Raw genomic sequence first — 27,147 nt, 5'->3', positions numbered from 1 at the left:
CTCGAGTTTCTAGGAATAGAGCTCGATTCACTGGAAGGTTGCTTCCGGCTGCCCAAAGAAAAGGTGGGGAGATTCAGGGCCTCCCTTGAAGCATGTATTCGGGAAACCAAGGTGAACTTGTATCAATTGCAGCAAACTGTGGGTCAGTTGAATTTTGCCCTTAGAGTAATGCCAATGGCCCGCCCTTTCTCCCGCTCGATTGCTCAAGCCATGGTCGGTCTCAAAGAAGGGCACCATCGCACGAGGCTCTCGGCCGAGATTCGCCAGGACATGCGCATTTGGTTGGCATTTCTGGCGGATTTCAATGGTCGGGTCGTCTGGACCAAGCCGGCGGTGTCCTCCGAGGAGTTGGGGCTGTGGACAGATTCGGCGGGGAGTATAGGCTTTGGCGCCATATTCGGTAATCATTGGTCGGCTCAGAAGTGGCCGTCATGGTGGCACGAGTGTGGGCTGACGAGCAACATTGCTTTTCTTGAACTGTTCCCTATTCTGGTGGCCCTACAAACATGGCCTGAGGGGTTCCGGGATCACTCTGTGGTATTCTGGTCAGATAACATGACCGTGGTTGAGTGTATCAATAGTCAGGCAGCACGATGCAAATGGATTCTGAGATTGCTTAAGGAAATTGTGTTACTATGTATGCAATTGAACGTGCTCTTTAGGGCGAGACATGTGCCCGGAGTACTGAATCAGGCGGCTGATGCGCTTTCTCGTTTTTGTATGCAGGCCTTCTGGGGTTTTCTGCCCACAGCGGACCCGGTGTCGGCACCATTCCCCGAAGCTCTCGGGTCTCTCGGTGCCCCGAACTACAAAACCTCGTGGGAGAGAGTTTAGCACCCAGGACGAGGAAGGCATATGAAGGGGCGTTCCGTTCTTATCAGTCCTTTTTGGGTTCAGCTAGGGGGGAGCTTTGGGGCCAGGAAGAGTATGTCGTAAAGTTTTTTCTGTTGTTACACCAGGCAGGCAAATCGGTAGCCACGGCCCAGAGGCATCGGGCCGCCATTTCCTTCATGGCGCGGGCTCATGGGATCCAGGACCCTACTGCATCTTTCGTAGTACAGAAAGCGCTGCGTGGGTGGCAACGCCTTGAGGGTCGCAGAGTAGATGAAAGGCACCCGATAGGCCTGGAGAGGTTGGCTCTGTTATTTTCCGTTCTCCCTGCGACTTGTTCATCCCAGTCTGAAACAGTGTTATTCCGGGCCGCTTTTGCATTAGCATTCCATGGGGCTATGCGGGTAAGCGAACTGGTGGCGAGGAACAAGCAGGATACGGGGGGGGGACTGTGCCGAGAGCACGTTCTAGTTAAGGGGGATACGTTGATTGTCTCGTTTCCCAGGTCCAAGACCGATCAGGGTGCGATCGGGGACAGTATAATAGTCCATCGGAGTCCCGGATCTCCCATGTGCCCCGTCGTATGCGTTCAGGAATATTTGGCGCAGAGGGCGGCATCGTGGGGGGGGACCCTGTTGAGGCACACTGATGCCACCCCACTGACGAGGTTTCAGTTCCAGCGGGTGCTAGCAATGGCAATTTCGGCCGCGGGCTTGAACCCGGGCGATTTTGGGACCCACTCCTTCCGGATAGGGGCTGCTACAGAGGCTACAGCCAGGGGTCTGAGTGTGGAAAAAGTGAAACAACTGGGGCGTTGGTCCTCGAATTGTTACAAAAGGTATGTGCGGTTGCACATGTTGTGAAGCTGTAATCATGTACTCACGCTTCTTGTTTTTGTTTGGTTTACAGTTTCGCAAGCTTACGAGGCGGGGCGGACTGTGCAGTCGACCTGACACCTGGGAACCAGCGGTCAGAGATCACCGGCTGCGGAAAAAGTGGTGTGGGTCGTGGGCCACTCATACGTGAGGCGTGCCGCGGACGTATTCAAAGCAGGTGACATGATTCACATGGCTGGGGAATACGGGTACAGGGTGACCTTCTACGGAAGGGGCGGGCTCTGTATTGACCAGTTTCAACCTTGTGTTGAGGGTTTGTTAGGCCGGACAAGGTCACCGCCATCTATAATCATAGTGCATCTTGGGGGCAATGATTTAGTGACCACTGGTAGACGACTACTTCTCGAGGCGATACTATCCACAGTAAGTTGGTTGGCGAGAAGGGTTCCAGGGTGCACAATTGCATGGTCCCACATGATTCCACGAAAGGTGTGGCGGGGGGCGAATTCTGTGTCTGCTATAAATCATTCGGTGAAGAAGGTAAATAACAAGTTGGCTAGACTGTTTCGTACAAGTGCATTGCATTCAATTCCGCATGGTTGTATCAGGGGGGACAGTATGTATCTGGAGGATGGGGTCCATTTGTCCCGGGTGGGGAATGCTTTACTCATAGGTGACCTCGTAGCCTGGCTAAAGAGTTTACAGCATGACCTTTAGGTAGGAATTTTTGTGGGGGGTCCGGATAGCCGGTCAACTATCCGGACTGTGGCGGTAAGGTCATGATCGGTGAGCAGTAATTGGAAGATCCCTATGGGGGGGGCGTCACCCATTACGGATGGGAGCGCCCGGGGGGAGGTGGCCATTGGCCCCTCAACGGGGAGGCGGTCCCTTCTAAGGATGGGACGCCGAAAGGAAAGGGAAGGCGGTCAAGGCCCCTCCCTGGATAGGAGGGGCTACGGGCCCCTCCTGGGAATTTCCCGGGGCCAGGACATCTGCGACGGCAGATGTGGTAAGTTGTGTGGGGTGGGGAGGGGGGTCCACGCTACCTTCTAGACACCCCACACGAGTCCTCGGACGACCTTAAAATGGCGTCGAGTTAATTGGGGCCCCCGTCAAGACAAGGGAAATTGGTATGTGCACATGAGGTACAGTCCTCTGTGTGGCCGCCCCTCACAAGTGAGGGGGTAGTTCTGGTTTAGGGATCTGACACCGGTTACGACCTTGCCGTTGGCCCTTAACGTTAGGATGTACAATTTCAATTTAAGAATGTTTTGTAGGATGTTAGTATCGGCTAGGAGAACCTTTGTATTAGAAATATGTTAAGGTCAGCCAAAACATCGTTATATGGAAATGAAATTGTACATGATATGAAACTGTTATTTTAATGTTTTAATTTTGTTTCATATTTTAATAAATACAGCCGGGAGGGTCACTCCCTCCCGCCTTCCAAAAGTTCAGAAATGTTTCCGTATTCCCATTCTTGGCGATTGTGTTGAGAGGGGGTGGCGGGTATCTCAGCCATATGGAAAGGGGCGACCAATCGGTCCCCCCGAACGTATGGTGGAGTACCCCGATCCCCCCGGGAAGCCATCTTGGGCGGGAGGCGAGTCCCGGCTGGTATGCCCGAAGCGGCGTAGCCGGGGTGCGCCTTTTCCCGCCCTAGAGTGGGTTGTCCTAGACACCGAAGCCGCCAGCCACGCCCCCGGAGGCGGGCGGAGGCGGGTTTACGCCCGCCCGAAGATGGATAAAAGGAGCGACAAGCCAAAGTAGCATCCTCTTGTTCCTGTGCTTTGAAGCTGCACCTCCCCGCTGCACGTGAGCTCGAGACGGAACGAAGAGCCAATTTTGACCCACCCACCAGCCCCTGGAGACAGCAAGTGGTTTGAAGTAAAGTTGTGATGTGGTAACTCAGTTTTCTCACAGGTTACTTGGTTTAAAAGTTGTGATTCATTATGCAATAAAATGGTAACTCGATTTTCTTACAGGTTGCTGTGATTAAAAGTTGTGATTCATTGTGCAATAAAGTGGATAAATTCTTACAGTATGTTCTATCGAATAAAGTATTGGCACCAGTGTTGATCAGTGATGTTTCAACAGTTCACATATTGAGCATCTTCTGTCTTTTAGTGATTAGTCCTTTTAGTTTAATGTTGTATTTATTTTCGGTCGTGCGGTAAGGTCATGATCGGTGAGCAGTAATTGGAAGATCCCTATGGGGGGGGCGTCACCCATTACGGATGGGAGCGCCCGGGGGGAGGTGGCCATTGGCCCCTCAACGGGGAGGCGGTCCCTTCTAAGGATGGGACGCCGAAAGGAAAGGGAAGGCGGTCAAGGCCCCTCCCTGGATAGGAGGGGCTACGGGCCCCTCCTGGGAATTTCCCGGGGCCAGGACATCTGCGACGGCAGATGCGGTAAGTTGTGTGGGGTGGGGAGGGGGGTCCACGCTACCTTCTAGACACCCCACACGAGTCCTCGGACGACCTTAAAATGGCGTCGAGTTAATTGGGGCCCCCGTCACGACAAGGGAAATTGGTATGTGCACATGAGGTACAGTCCTCTGTGTGGCCGCCCCTCACAAGTGAGGGGGTAGTTCTGGTTTAGGGATCTGACACCGTTTACGACCTTGCCGTTGGCCCTTAACGTTAGGATGTACAATTTCAATTTAAGAATGTTTTGTAGGATGTTAGTATCGGCTAGGAGAACCTTTGTATTAGAAATATGTTAAGGTCAGCCAAAACATCGTTATATGGAAATGAAATTGTACATGATATGAAACTGTTATTTTAATGTTTTAATTTTGTTTCATATTTTAATAAATACGGCCGGGAGGGTAACTCCCTCCCGCCTTCCAAAAGTTCAGAAATGTTTCCGTATTCCCATTCTTGGCGATTGTGTTGAGAGGGGGTGGCGGGTATCTCAGCCATATAAATCATTGGTGGCCATAAATTCCACAAATCAATGAACTAGCAAATGCAGACCTTTAGGCGTACAAGCTATTAATACAGCATCATCCACATACAACAATACAGGAAGTGGGACACCTTTTATCATAAGAATATCTGGGGTGCAGGAGATCAGATGGGAGCTAAGTTTATTAATGTGTAAAACAAACACCAAGGGGGCAAACAAGCACCCTTGTAGCATCCAACGCCTCACAAGAATATTTCCCTGTAGTAATCACAAATGACCCCAAATAAATTTGGAGAAATTATGAGTTTTCAACTTCATTCTTGCTATTTCTGGAATGATGCTAGAAACTGAATATGAATGTGACTGAATTTTCATAAATACCAGTACTTGTCCAGGTGCATTTTTACAGTGACATTGCTAATAACTGGCCACTTTGCAAGGCTTATTCATCTAGGAAAGGACATAAACAGTTGGCAGAACAAAGTACAGCTTTAACGTTGCCTCTTTTGACTTGGAAAAGCCAAATAGAGCTGCTCCTATTCATTCTCAGAGCCCTCCAAAACTTCTGGCCATGACGGAACGGCGAGAGCTCATGTAAATAGGTAATTTCTAAGGGTTTGCCTAAAACTCATCCAGAGGGAAGTAGGCTCCAGCCATTTTGAAGTTAGGGTTTCTGTGCATTTCTACAGTGAAGCAAAAATAAATTGCTGTAAGGATGTGGGCTTTGGCTAACTAAGTAGACACATTTTCACAAGGGCCATTCTCCAGTCACTGGATATTGCACAGGATAAGACTGACAATGTATTATCAACTGATCAAAACATTCCTGAACCTGGGAAGGCTACACCTAAAGAAGAATGGCCTGTCTAAAGAAGGAAGACATACTGACTCCTGTTCCCCAAATATGAGGTGGCTGACCTCCTCTTTGATGCTTTAGGGACACAAAAATCTGAACTACTCTTGACTCCAACAAGGCCCAGCTGCCAACTGAGGCCCAGACCTTACAGGAGGCCAAGGCAGAGAGAGACCTGGTGCCTACAATCTTGGCCCAAGGACCTGGGGGCTCTAGGAGTGACAAGTAGCAACATTCCCAGAGATTAGGTAAAAGAGGGACTTAGAAATGTTTCCATCTCCAGAATACTGGTACATGGGGCTTATGTGTGCCTAAGGAACTCGCACCATAAGTGGGTAAGAGAACTAGGGTCATCCCATTTCATGCCATTCTAAAAATGGGTTCAGAGGTAGCTTGTGGACACTGTGCCCACCTTCGTGGTACTCTGCCCGGATGCAGCTTCCAACTTTGCCCCAATGGAGGGTTTTGAGAAAACAAAAGTGAATAAAGACCAGATTTGGAGTTTAGAAGATGAGTATCCTATCTGTCTTATTACTAGGGCATTATATCCAAATGGACCTGTAATAAGGCAGATGGGATATCTGCGACGGAGTACCCATCCCCCAAACTCAAATGTCTATGCGCAAAGAGTCAGATCCATCACAGTGATGAAATGATAAGAGCTTACCTTAATATAGGGGACATCAAGTAAGTAATGTTGGTCTTTGACAAAAAAAATATGATTTAGTTGTAAAGCCTTTTCACAACAGCAGATAGTGGTACAGTGTTTCTAAGTCTTAAAACTACAGCAGCCGGCAGGCTTTGTTCTCTGGTAGAAGGTAATACCTTGGTAGTGTTTGGACCTGAAGTTATGAACATGCTGAGTTTTCTGGTATTATGCCAGCTGCCAGAAAATTCTGGAGAGGAAACTGCCAGAAAGGTATTGAACATTCTGGAAAAAGCAACAACAGTTAAAACAGCACTGTGCCCTTGATCCTTGCTGATCAATCTGGTTCTTTGGAGTTTTTTCTGCATTATGAAGAATTCTTGTTTATTCTGCTGATTATAGGATTTTTAATTGTTGCCGAAATATTTTTCAATGTCTCAAGACATTTTTTATGACTTCGGACTTTACACTTGCTTTAGTAAGTAATAGAGTTAGTAAGCACTTGCACACTCTGCAAACCTTGGGATTTTCTTTTGTTGAGTTTCAGTCTGGAAATTGGTTTGAACTATTTCTTAAGAGGGCATACCTTGCTCCACTCTATGAGAATATTTTCTAGATGTACAGAATATTCCCTGGATGTAGTAACACTGAAAGTGAAGGTCATAGGGCTAGATGTAGGTAATTCCGATTTACCTACTCTTAAATACCGAATTTTACCGATTTTAATTTTACAATTACCGAATCTGTAGGATTCGGTATTTACCGATTCGGAAAATACCGAATCGGTATTTCCCGATGATTCCTATGGGCCTTGAAGCCCAAAGGAATCAATGGGAAATACTGATTCGGTATTTACCGAATCGGTAAATACCGAATCCTGCAAGGAGGAACAGGGTGTCACTTTGACACCCTGTAGCACCCCAATTCTAGGCTTGTCTGCCATGTGGCACACATACATGCCCTAAGGGCATGTCTGCGTGTCACATGGCACAGGTGTACATGCACAGATGTGCATGTACACCTGAATTCGGTATTTTACCACCCAATAGGATTGGGTGGTAAATACCGACTCCTAAAGGGCCTGTGGCACTCTTTGAAGTGCCAGCTTCATCTGGATTTACCGAATCAGTAAATATACCAATTCGGTAAATTTACCGAATCTGTAAAATATAGGCCCCCTACATTAGAAAACCCTAATACCGGTCGGTAACGACCGGTATTAGGGCTCCTTCATCTGGCCCATAGTCTTCTCCCATTCAGCTTATATCATTGTCACATTGGAGTCGTGTACATATCTTTTGATTCTTTGTGTTTAATGTTCCAATATTAGGCCAGATTAGTCAATTCTTCTCTTTTCTTTTCTGATACAAATATCTCTATTCTACTACTACCTTCCATTTAATAAACTACGTCCTGAGGTAAAAATCTTATGAAAAAAGACTGAATTGGCTAGGTCTCAGCCAAGCATAAAATAGTATTTTTCCATGGCACTTTATATTTTTTAGGCTCTTTTGTTTTACAATTCTGAAGATTCAAATGTCTGAATTTTATTTTGTTGTGTTCTTGACTATAAAATTGTTAGTACTACTTAAACTTAACATACGTTTCTCTGTGGATTAGCCTGTGGCTTGTACCTTAGCTACCAGGGGTTGAGAGGAGTTTCACTGAAACTTGAGTTGAGATGTAACCAGGAAGAGGTTTTTAGGTTGGTAAGGGTCTCATTTTCCCAAATTATTAGCCCACTTTCTGGCAATGACAGCAGGTAATTGCCATATTCTTTCAAGCATTCGCCAATATCTGCTGTGATGTGAATAGGCGCCAATTTCTTGAATTGAGGAAAGTGAAATGAGGGACAGTGCTGGAGAGAGACTGTTGGACTGACAATGTGTTACCAAGTATCAGTTGAAGACTGCAATGGAGATGGACTGAGGAAGGAACAATACTATAAATTACTTTAGTTTACTTTCCTGGTTTGGATAATGGGCTAAATAGAAATGACATTGCCATTGATTAAAGGCTAAGCCCCATTGTGACAGCTTAACCAAGTCTAGAATGTATTAACATAGATCTGGTCAGGCAAAAAAAGATTGGGTGATTTTTGTAAGTACTATGTTGAAATGAATTAATCTTGAAATATCAACTACAGTATTTTTTATATACTTGCTTATGCCAGACATCCTCCTTGTAATGCACTATGAAAATAAACCAAGACAACTATAGAATTCTGGGATAAGAAATCAATGACTCTTTAATTGGTATTCGCTTTGTGACACCAAGAACCTTAAAAAGTATTGGCAATGCTAGTAAGTCTGGTTTTAACGTGCAGCACTCCCAGAGGCACACATCTCGAGGTGTACTCACACAGGCCGAGTCTTTTACCTCTAGGACACAGGGAATGGGAACCAGAGCAAAGAACAAGTGTCTTGCTGCTCTGGTGAGATGGAATATAGGCACAACAATGAGTGCATGAGAAATGAAATGAAGAATGTGAAAGGGCTGAGATATTTTTATTCCCTACTAACCTGTGGAGGACGTCGAACTGGGATTTAACAGAAGAATCTTGAGGTAAATTAAGTGCAGATATGACAGCTACAGTTGTACTATTGGAAGGCATTTAAGTAAGCCAAGCAAGGCTGCAGTCCTATAATCCACACGGGATGTTATACCTGCCTGTAGCAACAACCGGAAGATTTCTTAGTGTTAAACCATGTAAAGCTCCTCCCTATGGTGTTCCTCATGCAGCTCACAATTGGAAATTCTTTCTATTGTATCAGCCAGAGAGAATTCAATGTAAAATATTTCTTTTGGCACTTGTCAAAGAATTCACAATGTAAAACCTTACACTTGTGGTAATGAGGCAGCGCAGTATGAGGCTAGCTCAATGAGTTGATGTGGGGTTGAAACTCAAAACTGAGCAACACAAAAACAACCAATGCAGGGCTTAATTTGAGCCGGAGCTTGCCGGTGCTTAGCACCGGCACCTAATTATCAGGGCCCGGTCTACAGTCACGCTCATTAAGTGCACCGTCAGTAATTGCGTGGCAATGGCACAGAGAGCATGTGCTGTGCTGCTGCTGTAGTACGTAAGTGCTGCTGCTGCTGTCATTTACTTAGATTAAGTTACTGTCGTGTTGACGACAAAACACTTACTGTGTATCTTAAACAGTGAGGATGTGGCGTGACTGACTCAGATTCTTAATTTATTTTCTCCTCACTCTTCTTCCACTTCAAGATTTCCGGAATCCGGCCATGGATCAGAGTTGTCGGGACAGACAGTGGGCGGGACACTGAATTGGGCAGGACCAGGACGCCTTTGCCTGGGCTGGTCTTCTTCTGCGGGGTTGGGGCTGTGCTCGGCAGAGGCAGCAACGCGTGTGCATATTTTAAATGCGCCGCATTCGCTGCTTTAATTTTTCAACGGCACGCTCGCCCCCGCATACCCGCAAAACCGCACCTCAATGACCACGAGTATCTGATGGTTGATGAACTACTTCAAAGCCGCCGCCCGCTGTTCAAAGTAGCGGGAGTCGGGACCTGGTTTGGACGACGTTAAGGTTGGCTAGACACAGCAGACTACTGGTGCATAGCTCTGCTCACCAGTTGAGGGCGAGCGAGGCATGGCCTGGGTAGGCCGTCGGCCTATAAATAAAGCTGCGCATGCGAGGCAGGGCACTGAGGGCAGGGCCTGGCAGGCGCCGTGACAGTGATTACTGTTTGTTTTAATCATTATTATGTTGATTGGTCTGGTCATGGTGGCCAGGCCTGGGGTAGGCGGAGTAGGCCGGCGGCTAAATCATGATTTAAAAAATAAAGCTGCGCAGGTCAGGCAGGGCAGGCTGGCAGGCCGCAGGCGCCGTGAATACTGTTTTTTTTATCATGTTGATGGTCACTCTGATCATGATGATGAGGTTTGATGACTTTGATCCCCGTTTCATCATCATGATCAGCATACTGTATGGGGCAATCAGGCAAAAGGGTGGTGCGTGTCCTAGGCAGACGGTTCGTGACGCATGTCCCAGCCCCAGGGCCCACGCATATCCCCAGCGCTCACGCACATCCCCAGCCCTCACGCACATCCCTGGCCGGGCACGGCTGCATCTGGTGTCCAAGCTCGGGGCTGTCACTCGGGGGCTCTAAGTGACGCCTACAGCCATGCTTAATTTGAGCCGGAGCTTGCCAGTGCTTGGCACCGGCACCTAATTATCAGGGCCGGGTCGACAGTCATGCTCAATAAGTGCACTGTCAGTAATTGCGTGGCACTGGCACAAAGAGCGTGTGCTGTGCTGCTGCTGTAGTACGTAAGTGCTGCTGCTGCTGTCATTTACTTAGATTAAGTTACCGGGCAGGACCAGGACGCCTTTGCCTGGGAGGGTCTTCTTCTGCAGGGGTTGGGGCTGTGTGTGGAAGAGGCAGCACCACATGCGCAGATTTTGAATGCGCGCATTCGCTGCTTTAATTTTGCCACGGCACGCCAGCCCCAGCATACCCGCACCTCACCGACCACGTAGTATCTGGTGGTTGATGAACTACTTCAACGCTGCTGCCCGCCGTTCAAAGTAGCAGGAGTCGGGACCTGGTATGGACGACGTTGAGGTTGGCTAGACACTGCAGATTACTGGTGCATAGCTCTGCTCACCAGGTGAGGGCGAGCGAGGCATGGCCTGGGTAGGCCGGCGGCCTATAAATAAAGCTGCGCAGGTGAGACAGGGCACTGAGGGCAGGACCTGGCAGGCACCGTGATGGTGATTACTGTTTTTTTCTTTTTTTTTCAAAGTATTTTATTGAAAATAAATTTTGCAAGTATAATACAATGCAGTATATCAAAATTCTTGGCTGCGGTGGAGAGAGAAGAAGAGAAGAGGAAAAGAGAGAAAGAGGAAAAAGGGGGGGGGGGCTTTATCGCTGCAGGTCAGCGTCCAGGGCGGCCCACATTCCCCCTTTGGCGGTGTGGTTCGCTGAGTGGTGATTTGCGGTGATATTGTCGGCCCCCTCAGGAAGGCTACCCAGTTGAACCATCGATTGAAAGTGGCTTTGCCAGTGTTTTTCCAATTAGCTAGAATTGTTTTGGCCGCCGCTGTTAGCAGGAGGTCAACTAGGTCGCGGTCTTCTTTGGATTGGAGCTCTGTGGCCATAAAGGCCGTGGCAAGACCAGGTAGTCCACGTTTTGTGTTACTTCTTATGAGCGTGTCAATGAAGTCGTGTACTTTGCGCCAGAACACCATGACCGTGGGGCACTCGTATAGGATGTGGGACAGGTCGCCCTTTGCCTTTTGGCAGTTCCAGCATGAGTTTGTTTCACTGGCACCTACTGCTTCAAGTTTGGCTGGTGTCCAGTATAGTCTGTGTAGTAGCCAGTACTTTGTTTGGGCTAGCTGCGGGGTTACTTTGTTTTTGGAGGCTGAGACCCAGAACTTGGCCCTCTCTTCTTCACTTAGAGGTCTCCCTAGCTTCCCTTCCCAGAATGCCAAGGTTTTGTTGTTCAGTGTTGTGGTACGAGGGGTGATGAGTTTGTATATGTGTGCGGTTTGATGGCCAATCTTGTTTAGGTTGTGTGTGTACTGTATGATGGAGGGTTTGTGTTTTGAGAGGTTGGCTTTGGTGATTGCCGCCTTGATCTTGAGGAATTCGTAGAATTCCTGTTTTGGTAGATTGTGTGTGCGTTGTAGCGCTACGAATGTGAGCGGGTTGTTCCCTATCTCCAGCTGGGCCGGTGTTGTGATGCTCCTCCTATACCACTCTTTGTTCGCTAGTGTTTTCCCCCTGTATGTTATTCTGGAGTTATGCCAGATTGATTCCCATTTCGACCCTTTAATACTGAATTCCATATCTCCGTCTACTCTGAGAAGCGCCGTTTTGGTATTTTTGATTGGCCTCTGGGTGTTTGTTTGCTGTCAGTGCCATTAGTGGGTCGGCCCCCCCGGGATGTCTCTTTCCAGATCAATCCAGACTGGCGTGTAGTCTGGCGTAGGGGAGATCCAGTTTATGCCTTGTTTCGCCAGGCATGCTGTTTGGAAGGCCTTATAGTTAGTCATGTTCAGCCCCCGCAGATCTTTCTTCAGTCTGATTTTCGAGAGGCTGATTCTGGCTTTTTTTTCCCTCCAGAGGAATGAGTTGATTGCCTTGTCTAGTTTTTTGTGAAAGTCTATGGTTAGGGTTAGTGGTAGCATACTTAGCAGGTAATTCAGCATTGGTGTGATCATCATCTTGATCGTCTCGACTCGACCCCACCAGCTGATGAATTTCGGGCTCCAGGCCTCTAGTTTGCTTCTGATCTTCTTCAGTTTGCCTCCTCGTTGTGGTCCAGGGTCGACCTTAGGTCTCTTCCAAAGAGGAGACCCAGGTATTTCAGGGGCTTCGTTTGCCAGGCTAGTCCGGACGTGCCTAGCACTGTTTTTGTTGTGTGGCAGTTCATTGGCTTGCATTCAGATTTGCCGCGGTTTAGTCTGTATCCTGAGACATGCGCATATTCCTCAATTGCTTGCATCAGAGCTTCAATTGAGGTTTCTGAGTCATTTGTGGTGATTAGGATATAATCGGCGTACGCTGCCAGTTTGAACGCGTTCTCTCCGACGCGTACGCCTGTTATCAGTGGGTTGTTCCTAATCATGTGGAGGAGTGGTTCTAGTGCGAGTAGGAACAGCCCTGGTGAGAGTGGACAGCCTTGCCTTGTCCCCCTCTCTAGGGTGAACACTGCCGACGTTTTTGCATTGACCACTACCCGTGCACGGGGGTTGTGGTAGAGTGACATCACCATACCTCGGTATTTGTCGCCTAGGCCGAATTTGCGCATGCATTGGTCGAGGAAGGGCCATGAGACTCTATCGAAGGCCTTTTCTGCGTCCAGTGCAATCATTACTGCCTTTTCAATACTGTTGGCCATGCTGTTTATGAGGTGGCATAGTAGTCTAGTGTTGTCTTGTGAGAGTCTGTTCTTCAGGTAGCCTACTTGCGATTTGTGTATGAGGTGAGGCAGGTAGGTGTTCAGCCTCGCTGCCATTACTTGTGGCCCTCATCCTCCTGGACCTCTCCGCAGCGTTCGACACAGTCTGCCACCGCACCCTTGTACAACGCCTCAGGAACGTCGGGATACAAGATAATGCCTTGGATTGGATCATCTCGTTCCTCACCAGAAGAACCCAGAGAGTCCGCCTCCCCCCTTTCAGATCAGAGGCCACCGAAGTCATATGCGGCGTACCACAAGGATCATCGCTCAGCCCCACCCTCTTCAACGTCTACATGAGTCCCCTCGCATCCATCGCACGCCAACACAACCTCAACATCATCTCCTATGCAGACGACACCCAGCTGCTCCTCTCCCTCACCAAGGACCCAACCACCACCAAAATCAAACCTACACGAAGGGATGAAAGACGTAGCCGAGTGGATGAAGAACAGCCGTCTAAAACTGAATTCAGACAAGACAGAAGTCCTCATCCTGGGATCATCCCCCTCTGCCTGGGACGACTCATGGTGGCCCCCGGCCCGAAGCAGCGCACCCAAACCAACGGACCATGCTCGCAACTTGGGATTCATCCTAGACTCCTCCCTCTCGATGACCAGACAACACAACGCCGCCTCATCATCATGTTTTAACATCCTACGCATGCTCGGAAAGATCTTCCGATGGATCCCCACCGAAACAAGGAAGACGATCACCCAAGCACTTGTCACCAGCTGACTGGACTACAGACACACCCTCTACGCCGGAACCACAGCCAAATTACAGAAAAGACTTCAACGCATTCAGAACGCCTCCGCTAGACTCATCCTAGACATACCCCGCCACAACCACATATCCGGCCACCTGAGAGACCTGCACTGGCTCCCCGTCAACAAGAGAATCACGTTCCGTCTACTCACCCACGCACACAAAGCCCTCTACGACCTAGGACCCAAATACCTCAACACGCGCCTGACCTTTTACACCTCCACCCGCCAACTACGATCATCCAACCAAGCCCTCGCCGCGATTCCACGCATCCAAAGATCCACCATCGCAATTTTTACCGAATTCCAATAAAATTGCGAGTTCCAAATAGCGAATCCGCAATTCCCATTCATTCCTATGGGCTGAAATGCCCATAGGAATGAATGGGAATTGCGAATTCGCAATTTCAAATCGGAATGCATCAAAGCCTTTCAAGGGTGGAGAGGGGGGTCCAAAGGCCTCTGGTTTTGGCGGTGTTTGGGTCTTTGGTGAGGGAGAGGATCAGCTGGGTGTCGTCTGCGTAGGAAATGATGTTGAGGTTGTGTTGGCGCGCGATGGATGCGAGGGGACTCATGTATACGTTGAAGAGGGTGGGACTGAGTGAAGATCCTTGTGGTACGCCGCAGATGACTTCAGTGGCCTCCGATCTGAAAGGGGAGAGGCGGACTTTCTGGGTTCTTCCTGCGAGGAACGAGATGATCTAGTCCAGTGCTTTTCCTTGTATCCCGACGTTGCTGAGGCGTTGTATCAGGGTGCTATGGCAGACTGTGTCGAAGGCTGCGGAGAGGTCCAGTAGGATGAGGGAAGCTGTTTCTCCGTTGTCAAGTAGTGTTCGAATGTCGTCTGTGGCTGCGATGAGGGCGGTCTCTGTGCTGTGTTTGGGTCGGAAGCTGGACTGTGATGGGTCGAGCGAGCCGTTAGATTCGAGGAAGGCGGCGAGCTGACTGTTGACGGTTTTCTCAATGACTTTGGCAGGGAATGGGAGGAGCGAAATGGGGCGGTAGTTCTTAAGTTCGGTGGGGTCTGCTGTGGGTTTCTTCAGGAGAGCGCTGAGTTCGGCATGTTTCCAGCTTTCCGGGAAGGTAGCAGTGTTGAGGGAGCAGTTGATGACATCTCGGAGATGGGTTGCGATGATGGAGTCTGCTTTGTTGAAGATGTGGTGGGGACATGGGTCTGTTGGCGATCCGGAGTGGATGGAGTTCATCAAGCGGATGGTGTCTTCAGTGCTGATTGGGTTCCAGGCGCAAAGGATGTCGGAGGGGGGCTTTGGTTCGGAGATGAGGGGGGTGGACTGGTCGCCAAAGCTGTTATGTATGTCAGCGATTTTGTTGTGGAAGAACGAGGCTAGAGAGTCGCAGAGGTCTTGAGAGGGAGTGATGTCGTTGGTGTCGGCGGTGGGGTTGGTAAGAGTAAGATAATTAAATACATTGGCCCATCCTGCCCCACCTGCTCAGAACCATAGAGACTCTCTATAGATGTGCTTGGGTGCGGATTAAAGTTGGAAATGGCTCTCTTGTGTCGAGAAGTACAGGCTTGAAGCAGGGATGTGTGTTGGCACCCTATCTTTTCATTCACTATATTGTCAACTTGTTCCCAGCCCTTGATGCAACAAATGGTCACGATTTGCGTCTTTTGGAAAATTTGAACTGAAGCACTCCCTCTGTTCAGTTGACGTGGTCTTGATCAGCCAAACCAAAGTAGGCCTGCAAAGGCTGACAAACACCCCGCAACTGAACGCCACGTAAAATAACTTGGTCGTCAACAAAAATCAAACGAAGGTTATGATGGTCAGCAAAGCAGTCAAGAAGAATGTATCCTGGCACCTGTCTGTGTATGCACACTCCGGATGCAGTAAAACAATATAAGTGTCCAGGAGTTTTGCTGGAAGATAAGCGAACTTTCAAGCAGTAGCTGTGGGCAATGGCTAATAAGAGTAGCACCCTAATCGTGTGCTTCAATGCCTTATATAAGAGGTTGAAGGGCCCAACACTCGATCCATTACTGAGGGTAATGGCGGCAAAGGTTCTGCCATCCTTAACCTACGGAAGTTATGCACTTCACGGCTGTGACGCTATCCTTATTGACACCTCTTAAGTAAAGGTATACCGGCGAGGCCTCGGCTGATCCCAGAGCTCCTCCGCCTACCAGGTACGCCTGGAGTTTGATCTTTTGACGCAATCGATTAGTAGGCAAGGTGCAACTGTCAAGTGCTGCATCAAGGTAAAACACTCCAATGCTTAACTTTAAATCGCATTCACAAAATACTTGGCTAGTACATATCCGCTGCGTCTAAAATGAAAGCTGCTACAGGCTCTCCAGCAGGGCTCCATTCCGACCCTAGCAGAAATACCAATATGGTAGTGCACTGGGTATAGAGGCTGTCATCTGTGGCCCAAGCATGGAATATCTTTCTAACCTAAAAACATGAGCATGTGCATTTGTAAAGGGCACGTATCACCCACGGGTATCAAGGTGTTGAAAAACAGATGTTTATTGCATGTGTTTTCTTTATAAAAGAAAAGTACTTTAATGAACATAAAACAAAATATTATACTCAAAATGACAAATACTTTTATGATTTCAGGAAGAATCACAAATTGAAACATTCCTTTAGGGTTCAGCAGATTACCCAGGGTACAAATAATACACCCTAAAGAAATGCTGTTGGGTGCAACTAAGTCTTCAAATGGAGTAGGCTCTTGTCTCATCCTGGGATCCTCGCCCTCCGCCTGGGACGACTCCTGGTGGCCCCCCGCCCTGGGAACCACACCCAAACCGACAGACCACGCACGCAACCTGGGCTTCATCCTGGACTCCTCCCTCTCCATGACCAAGCAAGTCAACGCCGTCTCCTCGTCGTGCTTCAACATCCTGCGCATGCTACGGAAAATCTTCCGGTGGATCCCCACCGAGACCAGGAAGACTGTCACCCAGGCCCTCGTCACCAGCCGACTGGACTACGGCAACGCCCTCTACGCCGGAACCACCACCAAGCTCCAGAAGAGACTCCAACGGATCCAGAACGCCTCAGCAAGACTCATCCTCGACATCCCACGACACAGCCACATCTCCGGACACCTAAGAGACCTGCACTGGCTCCCGGTCAACAAGAGAATCACCTTCCGTCTCCTTACCCACGCACACAAAGCTCTCCACGATCAAGGCCCGAGCTACCTCAACAACCGCATCAACTTCTACGCTCCCAAACGACACCTCCGATCAGCCAGTCACGCCCTCGCCGCCGTCCCCCGCATCCGAAGAACGACAACAGGAGGAAGGTCCTTCTCCTACCTGGCCGCCAAGACCTGGAACTCCCTCCCTCCCGACCTGCGCCTGACCCAAGACCACCTCGCCTTCAGGAAGAAGCTCAAGACCTGGCTGTTCGGGCAGTAGCAGCAGCCCCCCCCTAGCGCCTTGAGACCCTCCGGGTAAGTAGAGCGCTCTATAAATGTCTATGATTGATTGATTGATTATCTATAAAGTACGACAGGAAATGTGCATACCAGTAGGCTCGAACCATAAAAAAACAGCAATGTTTCTATATGAGCTTTTTGCAAATATGAAGTCTTTCAAAATCAAGAGGTAAGGCTTCAGGCTTTATTAAGTCATTCACAGTTTAAAATGAGAGACCTACTGTCTTTGTCACTACATTCAATAATCAATTAAAAAACCTGTTGTATTTAATGTGAAAATATATGAACATGACCGTGTGGTCTCTGCCTAGAGAGGCCCATCATATATCTTAAGAAGACTCAAAGTATACATTTTCAGGACATCTAAAAATCTCTCTGGATATATCAAGCATTTTAGGTGCCAGGCCATGCAAATATATATTACATCCCTTCCTATGCAATTTATCAGGGAGTTCACAATATAAATTCATTCCTATTGTATTTTTCAGAGAGTTAGAAAATAAAGCCCCTTTCCTGAATGAATCAAATAAACAAACATTTTAAAATGCATCAGCTGATTCCAAAGGAAGTGTCCTGTCGCTCAAACCAATAGACAGTTGTTAATCGAAACATGTTAGATGTCCCCAAAAATACGTTTTTTAATCCTAATTTAAATACAAGCTCAAGGACTGTCTCTCTCCGAGCTTCAGGCAGAGAATTCAACAAGTTTGCTGCCAAATAAGCAAAAGATCGGCCTCCAGCTCTTTCCTTGTGAATCCGCTGAATGCATAACATGCCTAGATTGGAGGAATGGAGAGCCCAACCAGGAGTAGATATTCTAAAACTTCTCTGCAGGTATAAAGGGCATTTTTGGTGCAGTGCTCTAAAAGTAATTAGCATGTTCTTACATTTGATCCTCTTATTAATTGGAAGCAAGTGCAACTGCTTGAGGTTCCCCTGCCTTATAGTTCAGCTCAAAATCAAGTGGGCAGCAGCATTTCGAACCAGCTGGAGCTTCTTCAAAACACTGCTGGAAGTGCTAATTAGAGCACATTTGCATAATCCAGCCTGGCGGTGACCAAAGCATGCACCACTACTTTCTGAGTATGGCCAGGGAGGAATTTCAACATCTTTCTTAATGATGAGCATTGCAAAACATATGGGTGTGATTTCCTTTACTTGATGTTTAAAGGGAAGAGCTTTGTCAAAGAGAATGTCTAAATTTCTAGTTTCAGATATAGGTGTCAAATGTTTAAAAAGGTCCCTAGGACATAAGGTCCTAAGATTCAGGGAGGAAGTCATAAAAATTTGAATTTCTTATTTATCTGATTTAGGTTTAAGACAGTTTTGTTTCATCCAGTTTGCAACTGTTGACATGCAGTCATGTAAGTTCTCCACAGCCAAGTGGCCTATTTGCTGAAATTGCAATATCAGCTGGTTGTCATCTGCATAAGATACTGAGTTGAAACTTCATTATTCTACAGCCCTTTCCAGAGGAGCCATATGGATGTTAAATAAAGTTGGGCTTACCAAAGAGCCCTCAGGGACACCATACCGCAACTCTTTGAAACTTGACTTGAAAGAAGGAAAATAGACCACCTGCTAAATTTCAGATAAAAAAGATTCGAACCAGCAATTTGCAGAACCAATTATCCTAGTCTCATCCTACCTCCCCAATAGGATCTCTTGAGAGACCATATCCAGGACAATAACCATCTTTTGTACTGGTGTCTAGGTTGATTTTAACAAACTCTGCGACCTCTAGAAGAGCAATCTCCATAATGAAACCGTGCCCCATTTGGTGTAATGGAGAATACCTCAACTATCTGTAAATTGAGTAAACTATTTATTAAGTGTCTGCTTTAGCATATTATCCAAGGTTGGAAGAAGGGCGATGAGTCTGTAATTTACCAAACATCATGGGTCTGCATTGGGTATTTTAATAATGGGAGTGCTAAAGCTTTTTCCAGACAGAGGGCACCATGCCTGATTTCAGAAAGCGGCTAAATAGACCATTAACTGTTAGTTTAAAAGTGAAATTGAACATTTAAGATATCTAGGCAGACATGGGTCTAACGAGGATCCTGAACTGGCCAACAGAATGACCACTTCCGAATCTGCAATGGATATTTCTTCAAAACCTACTAGTTCTTCTCCTTCTACTTTTGGTGTTTGTCACAATATAAAACCACTTTGAGTTGCATTTGTGAATGTTCATAATGCTTTCCTATTGCATTCATCAGTGAGATCACAATATAATGACCCTTACTATTCTATTTGTCATAAACTTCATATTGTAAAAGCTCTTGCTGTTGTATTTGTTAGGCAGTTAACACTTTAAAAGTAATTCCCAGTGAATCTGCCAGAGAATTCATATTGTAAAGCAGCCTTTTCTGATTGCATTTGTCAGAGTTGACAATCTACTGCGTATTAAATGTTTCTGACAATTCACAATGTAAATGTCCTCCTTATTGTATCAGTCACAGAGTTTGCAATCGAAAATTAATTCCTATGGTGCAGGGCAAACGCTTCCTAATGTAGCCACCTTCATGTTCTCTTTATCAGGGACTGAACAATTTAAAAGCCCTTCCAATTGTATGTGAGAAGTCTGGAATTAGATGCCCCCTGGCAATCAGTGGTTATTGGGCACCAATTGTACCGATGTAGGTCCTTGTCATTTGGTGTCCTGAAGCCTCTGTACCACAGACCCTCATACTGCAGACCAAGAACTCCTTTTATGACTTGAATAAAAGGTTTATGAGGCAGGACAGTCCAAGGCTGACTCGGGCAGATGATATGTGCTAGAAAACAAAATCTCAGAAAAATTAGGTTTAATTACAAAATAAAACCCCTTACTAAAGCTGCCTTGCAAAATCACAAGGTACAAATCATGTACCGCAAAGAAATATAATTGGGGGAAACTAAACCAATACATCTAATGTGTTCCTGTTAGCTGTGTGGTACCAGGTGGACATGTTTGCACCATCAGGCAGTAACCCTAAAAACCAGCAATGCCCCTATAAGAATCTGTTGCAAAACGTAAAGCTTTTCACATGCAGCAAGGTTAGACTTACATACTTTCTCAATCATTCACAATGTAAAATGAGAGGCCTACTGTCTTTGTCACATAGTTAAAAATCCATAACGCCTATTAACTGTAACACGAACATAAAGATGACCACGTGGTTTCTTCTCAAAGATTTCCAATAAGCATGTTATTCAGACCGAATTTATACATTGACGTAACCATTACGTCGCTCTCTAAAGACTGCATGCATTGACTATGGCCACACCTAAAAAGGACCTCTTTATTAAACCCCTTCCTATTGTATTTATCCCATAGTTCAAAATATAAAGCCCCTTGCTATGGTGATTGTCATGATTCAGAAAAGGGGGTGGTGATGGACAGAGTTTCTGAATAAAGCAGAATACTCCTACCCAGTCAACAGATCAGGGTTTGATCCATCACCGTTTTTTAGCTCACTGCACCATCCCAGCTCAGAACCTGGCTACATGCAAATTAGTCTGTCCCTGGCCCAGTGCATCATGGGAACAGGGCAGACCAAACTACCAAGCCAATTCTGTTACTGGAAAGGAAACAAGCTTCCGGGTACCGGTTTCTGGCATTACAGCCGTCTGTCCATCACCACCCCCTTTTCTGAATCGTTTTGTCCACCATAAGCGTGGAAGGGTATGCTCAGATGTGAGTCCCTTGCTCATTGCACCATCAGGATTCAAGCAAGCCGGGCCGATGACGGCTGTAATGCCAGAAACAGGTTCCCGGAAGCTTGTTTCCTTCCCAGTAAAAGAATTGGCTTGGTAGTTTGGTTTGCCCTGTTCCCATGATGCACTGGGACAGGGACAGACTAATTTGCATGTAGCCAGGTACTGAGCTGGGATGGTGCAGTGAGCTAAAAAACGGTGATGGATAAAGCCCTGATATGTTGACTGGGTAGGAGTATTCTGCTTAATTCAGAAACTCTGTCCATCACCACCCCCTTTTCTGAATCGTTTTGTCCACCATAAGCCTGGAAGGGTATGCTCAGATGTGAGTCCCTTGCTCATTGCACCATCAGGATTCAAGCAAGCCGGGCCGATGACGGCTGCAATGCCAGAAACCGGTCCCCGGAAGCTTGTTACCTTCCCAGTAAAAGAATTGGCTTGGTAGTTTGGTTTGCCCTGTTCCCATGATGCACTGGGACAGGGACAGACTAATTTGCATGTAGCCAGGTTCTGAGCTGGGATGGTGCAGTGAGCTAAAAAACGGTGATGGATCAAGCCCTGATCTGTTGACTGGGTAGGAGTATTCTGCTTAATTCAGAAACTCTGTCCATCACCACCCCCTTTTCTGAATCGTTTTGTCCACCATAAGCGTGGAAGGGTATGCTCAGATGTGAGTCCCTTGCTTATTGCACCATCAGGATTCAAGCAAGCCGGGCCGATGACGGCTGTAATGCCAGAAACCGGTCCCCGGAAGCTTGTTTCCTTCCCAGTAAAAGAATTGGCTTGGTAGTTTGGTTTGGCCTGTTCCCATGATGCACTGGGACAGGGACAGACTAATTTGCATGTAGCCAGGTTCTGAGCTGGGATGGTGCAGTGAGCTAAAAAACGGTGATGGATAAAGCCCTGACCTGTTGACTGGGTAGGAGTATTCTGCTTAATTCAGAAACTCTGTCCATCACCACCCCCTTTTCTGAATCGTTTTGTCCACCATAAGCGTGGAAGGGTATGCTCAGATGTGAGTCCCTTGCTCATTGCACCATCAGGATTCAAGCAAGCCGGGCCGATGACGGCTGTAATGCCAGAAACCGGTCCCCGGAAACTTGTTTCCTTCCCAGTAAAAAAATTGGCTTGGTAGTTTGGTTTGCCCTGTTCCCATGATGCACTAGGACAGGGACAGACTAATTTGCATGTAGCCAGGTTCTGAGCTGAGATGGTGCAGTGAGCTAAAAACGGTGATGGATCAAGCCCTGATCTGTTGACTGTGTAGGAGTATTCTGCTTAATTCAGAAACTCTGTCCATCACCACCCCCTTTTCTGAATGGTGTTTGTCATGGCACTCACAATGTAAAACCGCTTTTTGTTTTATTTGACCAAGGTTTCACAATAATATGTTAAAAGAAGAACTGTTGTAATATACAAACAATTAAACACTTTGATCAAAATGACAAATATTTACAAGATTTCAGGTAGGATTACATATTGGAACCACTCCTGTAGTGGCTGTGCAAGTTAAACAGAGTGCAAATCATGTGCCCTAAAGAAATATCACAGAGGTCAACTACACCCGTAAATGTAGTCTGCACCTTTTAGCTGTGAAGTAATATGAGACAATTTGTGCACTAACAGGCTCTAATAATAAGACCCAGCAACAGTTAAATGTGAGCCTCTTGGAAAATATGAGGCTTATAACAAAATGTTTAAGTCTACAGACTTTGTTGAGTTGTTGATAATGTAAAAAGAGAGGCCTGCTTCCTTTGTTGCTTTGTCACTACATTTAATAATCAATAAAGAAAATCTTTAAATTGACTATCTTGTCTATGCCTAAAGACACCCATCAAACAATGTATGCAGGCCCGAAATATACATTGATATTTAAATTAACTTTCCTTCTGGAGATACCAATCATTTGCAGTGGCAGGATTTGAAAAGGGATATGTGTGCTAAACCCTCTCTAATACATTTGTCAGACAGTTGAGAATGTAAAACCATTCCTATTGCATTTGTCAAATAGTTTAAAATGTAATGTATGTTCTTTTTATGGCAATTAGTTGAGAAATGTAAAATCCTTTACCGTTGTATTTGAAAGAGAGTTCACAATGTAAAGTTACTTTGCATGGGTTTTGTTTGGCAAGCATTTCAATACAAAACCCTTTCCTGTAATATTTGCCATACAGTTCACAGTGTGAACACCTTTCAACTGCATTGGTCACTGCGTTACACCATGTAAAGACCCTCCCCCCCTCTGTTTTAACTGGAGCTTGCGTTGCCAATGTCCTTATCAGTTATGATCAATGGTAATACTTCTCCAGGAAACTGACAACGTTTTTTCAGTCAAAAGTTTGTACACAAGACGGTCAACATGAGGATGGAGCCAGAGCCCCTCTATTAGTACTGCATCTCACAGCTTTTTTTCAGTTGACCACATAAGTCTTGGAAGACAGCTGTGCTGTTAAACTATGGTTTCCTATGAGAATCCATGTCAGAATATATTTGTCTATGGGCAGTAAAATTGTATAATAACAATCCACCCATAAATGTGTATTGGCTTTAACATATGCTTTTCACAATAAATAATTCAGATATACTGCTTTTGTCATAGCTTTTCATAATGATCTGGCATAACTTTTTCCCATGAACCAATCCGACCTACTATTGCTTGTCATCATAATCGACTCAGTTCTACTTTGTTAAGTGTAATACATGCACTCATTTTCAGTGTAAGCACACTTCTTCCCTTTCAAATCATATAGAGAAGAAGATTAATGTGGGTGAAGCCAAAGTCCCTCACTTAGTAATGCCTCTTATATTTCTTTGTCTATTTACAACATTAGGGGATCGATTTCGAGTCTGGTGGTCAGTGGAGGCGGTGGAGGGAGTCTTCCAACCACCCTATTACAATTAGGGTGGTCGGACTGTCATTGCCCTGCCACAGCCACCAGGTAACTGCCGTTCACTGGTGGTGTTGCTGTGTTCTTGAGGCTGCAATATGCTTGGCGGAACCACTGCGGTCCTGCCAAGCATAGTACGCGTTTCCTCTCCATGACGGGTTTCATGGCGGCTCCTACTCAATGAAAACTGTGGCTAAGAGGAAACAAAGGGGTCCGTACAGGGCTCTTTGGTGCCACATGACCATGTGGTGCATGCAGAGGGGCACCACATGTGCCCCCTTGTGTGCATGCACCGCAGTTCCTGCGACTCTACAGTCCGTGCCGCGCAGGAACTGGTTTTGATGCGGGGGCAAGATGGCCGCCGAGGCGCTGTGGGAGTAAGTCGCACTCAGACCCCTCTCCTGCTGTTGAGTAAAAAAAACTCAGGCGCTAATGGAGAGCTACAAGCAGGATGCAACCTACAGCCTTTATCTACCGCGGAGGATTTACTGACTCTACTAACTTTATAAATCTAGTCAAGAAAACAAAAGCGTGGTACTCCAGAATTTTCAATCTACTGATTGCAGGGATGGCTACACGAGGAAAAGAGAAAGCTCAGCAACAGATAACCACCTCGAGCGCTACAAGCGCTACAAGCGCTACAAGCAAGGAAATACCTCAAAAGGAATTGAGCAGATCAGGCGCTATTCCCAAAACAAAAGTGCCACCTAATAACAAAAAGGTAACCCCCACGGTCTCCACCTTAACAAAGACACAATTAAGAAAACTGGAGAAAGTCGGCGAAAAAGAGAAAATGCCAAACCAAAACATGAGAAGCGCTAGCAACGCGCCAGGGATACGAGACGCGGCAGAAAGAAAGAGAAGTGATACCGTGTATCGGCAGCCTTCGGTGTCCGAGGCTTTCGGTGCCAGGGTGAGGATGGAGGCATCGGGAAGCCTTGGAGCTCCAGGTTCTCATCAAGACGTGCCTGTCAAACCGCTCGCAGGCTCAGCCCAGAACGTCCTCGAGGACGCAAGCCAAAGCGTTGCCAAGCAACCAGGGCCTACGGAGCTCACGCTTCCCGCGGAGCCTCCGGCAGAGCACCAGACGGCAGTACAGGCACAGGCACAGTCAGACGGCGCTTTGGAGCAAGAACAGACGCTGGTGTTGCAGGACTACGAGCCGGATCAAGAGGTGAGAGAGGCGAGAGAGGCAAGCTGTGGGGGTTTGATAACAAATACAGGACAAATGCTGGAGGCTCTTAAAGAGGTAGAGGATGAAATGAGGGAAGAGCAGCTGAAAGCCAAAGGCAAAGAGGCTATTTTACAGGTGACACTTGATGGCAATATGGAAGGGGCGGTCTGCGCTGAAGGGGCTGAAGGGGCCGATGGTGATGGGTTCTTTTCTGTCCCAGAGGAAACAGAGTCAGATTCAGAGCCAACATTAGCAAGCAGTGAGGAGGAAAATGACATGTCAGGCTCACTTTCAAGCTCTGAGGATAGCGACATTTCTAGAGGGAGAGGCACGCAAAAGAAGCGCAAATCTGCAGCAAGAAGAGCAGGCTCCCCACAGAACATGCATAAGGGAACAACTAAAAGGCTTGTGTGGGACTACTCAGCTACCTCTAGTTTATATAAGGAAGATGAAAAAGAGTTACAAAATGATGGGGGGAAGCTGGACTTGATGTTTGCCACATTGAAACAAATACAAATGGAGGCAAGGGCGGAAAGCAGAAGAGCCAGACATGATACAAAAAAAATCCAAGCCTCCATCAGGAAAATAAATAAAAAATTTGAAGAGGTGGAGGAAAGAGTTATCGAAGTGGAAGAAAGAACTGGCCGCTTAGAGGACGAAGTAAATGAGTGGCAAGCGACTAAAGAGGGTCAGAATAAGGCCATGGAAGATTTACAGTGGAAGGTGGAGGATTTGGAAAATCGCCAGAGACGCAATAATGCTAGACTCCTGGGAATTGAGGAAGGGATTGAAGGCCAAGATCCCAGAGGCTTTGTGGTCAAGCTGTTAAAGGGAGCATTCCCGGAGGTACCATGGAACTGGGAACAAGAGGTGCAGAGGGCCCACAGGTATCCACTCTTCGCAAGGAAAAATCATAAGGAAGGCTCAGGAACACTACCCAGGGCTATGCTAGTATTTTTTGGAAACTACCTGGCAAGACAAGAACTTATGGAGAGAGCCAGGCCCGATGCTAAAAAATCAGTGGAAGGAGTAACTTTCTTTGCAAGACCCGACTTCTGTCACATAACAGTGGAGAGGCGCTGGAGGCTAAGACAACTGATTAACGAGTTTAAGTCCTATGGAGCAGAGGCATACTTAATGTTCCCAGCGAAATTGAAGGTCATAGTAGCAGGGCGCACTAGAATGTTCTTTTCTGAAATAAAAGCGGGAGAATTTTTGACAGAACTAAAAGAACAAAGTGGGGATAGGAGGAAATAATGTAGGATTCCTGATTTTGCCTGATAAGAAAATGAAGTAGGCGATAAGAGGGCAGGGGAGGGGGGGCGACTCTACAGTGCTAAGCGGACACGCATAGGTCAGGGATGACCTATTTGCCTGTCACAGAGGGGGGGCTTTCGGGGTGGGGGGCGTCAAGGGGGGGGGGGAGAGGGAAGTGAAGAAGTCATGGGTGTAAGGTGGTGGTTTAAAAAGATACAGATTTGTAAAGCTTGTAAAATTTGGTGTGTAGCACTTAGAGAATGCATAGAAAAAGACAAAAAAGTCAAAAAAGTAGATGTGGAGCTGGCAAGTCCTAAATCTGTAGTATGGCAGTTAGGATAATGTCGATTAACATCTGTGGGCTTAACAATATGGAAAAAAGACAGAAGTTATCTTCATTGCTGCGTTACTGGAAAATAGATATAACTTGTATACAGGAAACACACATAGCAGTTGAAGAAAGGTTCTTACTTGGCCAAATGGGATTTGAGATTCTTGCTAGTACAAGTCAAGAGGGAAGAAACAGGGGGGTGGCAATTCTGGCCAGAAGAGGGGTAGCCCTAGTTAAAAAGAAAAAAGAGGATTCTGATGGAAGATGGGTGATATTAGACATAGAAGTAGCTAGGGTAAGATACACCTTGGTCTCGCTATATGGTCCAAACGAAGATGATCCGACATTACTAGATTTTATTGATAGGGAACTGGCCTTGTGGCCAGAGCCAGTGATCTGTTGCGGGGATTTCAACATTAATGGGCTGAATGGAATATTGGATGCAAGTGGAGGTACATATCAGGGAAGGAAAAAAAAGGTGTATAAAGCAGTACAGAACCTCGCTAGGCACAACGCGATGGTGGATATATGGCTGGAACTTAACCCAATAGGCGCTGGTAGCACGTTTTATTCAGCACCACATCAAACAGTAGCTCGA

This window comes from Lissotriton vulgaris, chromosome 10 (genome assembly GCF_964263255.1).
Source record: "Lissotriton vulgaris chromosome 10, aLisVul1.2, whole genome shotgun sequence".
Lineage (NCBI taxonomy): Eukaryota > Metazoa > Chordata > Amphibia > Caudata > Salamandridae > Lissotriton > Lissotriton vulgaris.
The sequence above is the reverse complement of the archived record's forward strand: the minus strand, read 5'-3'. Positions refer to the sequence as shown.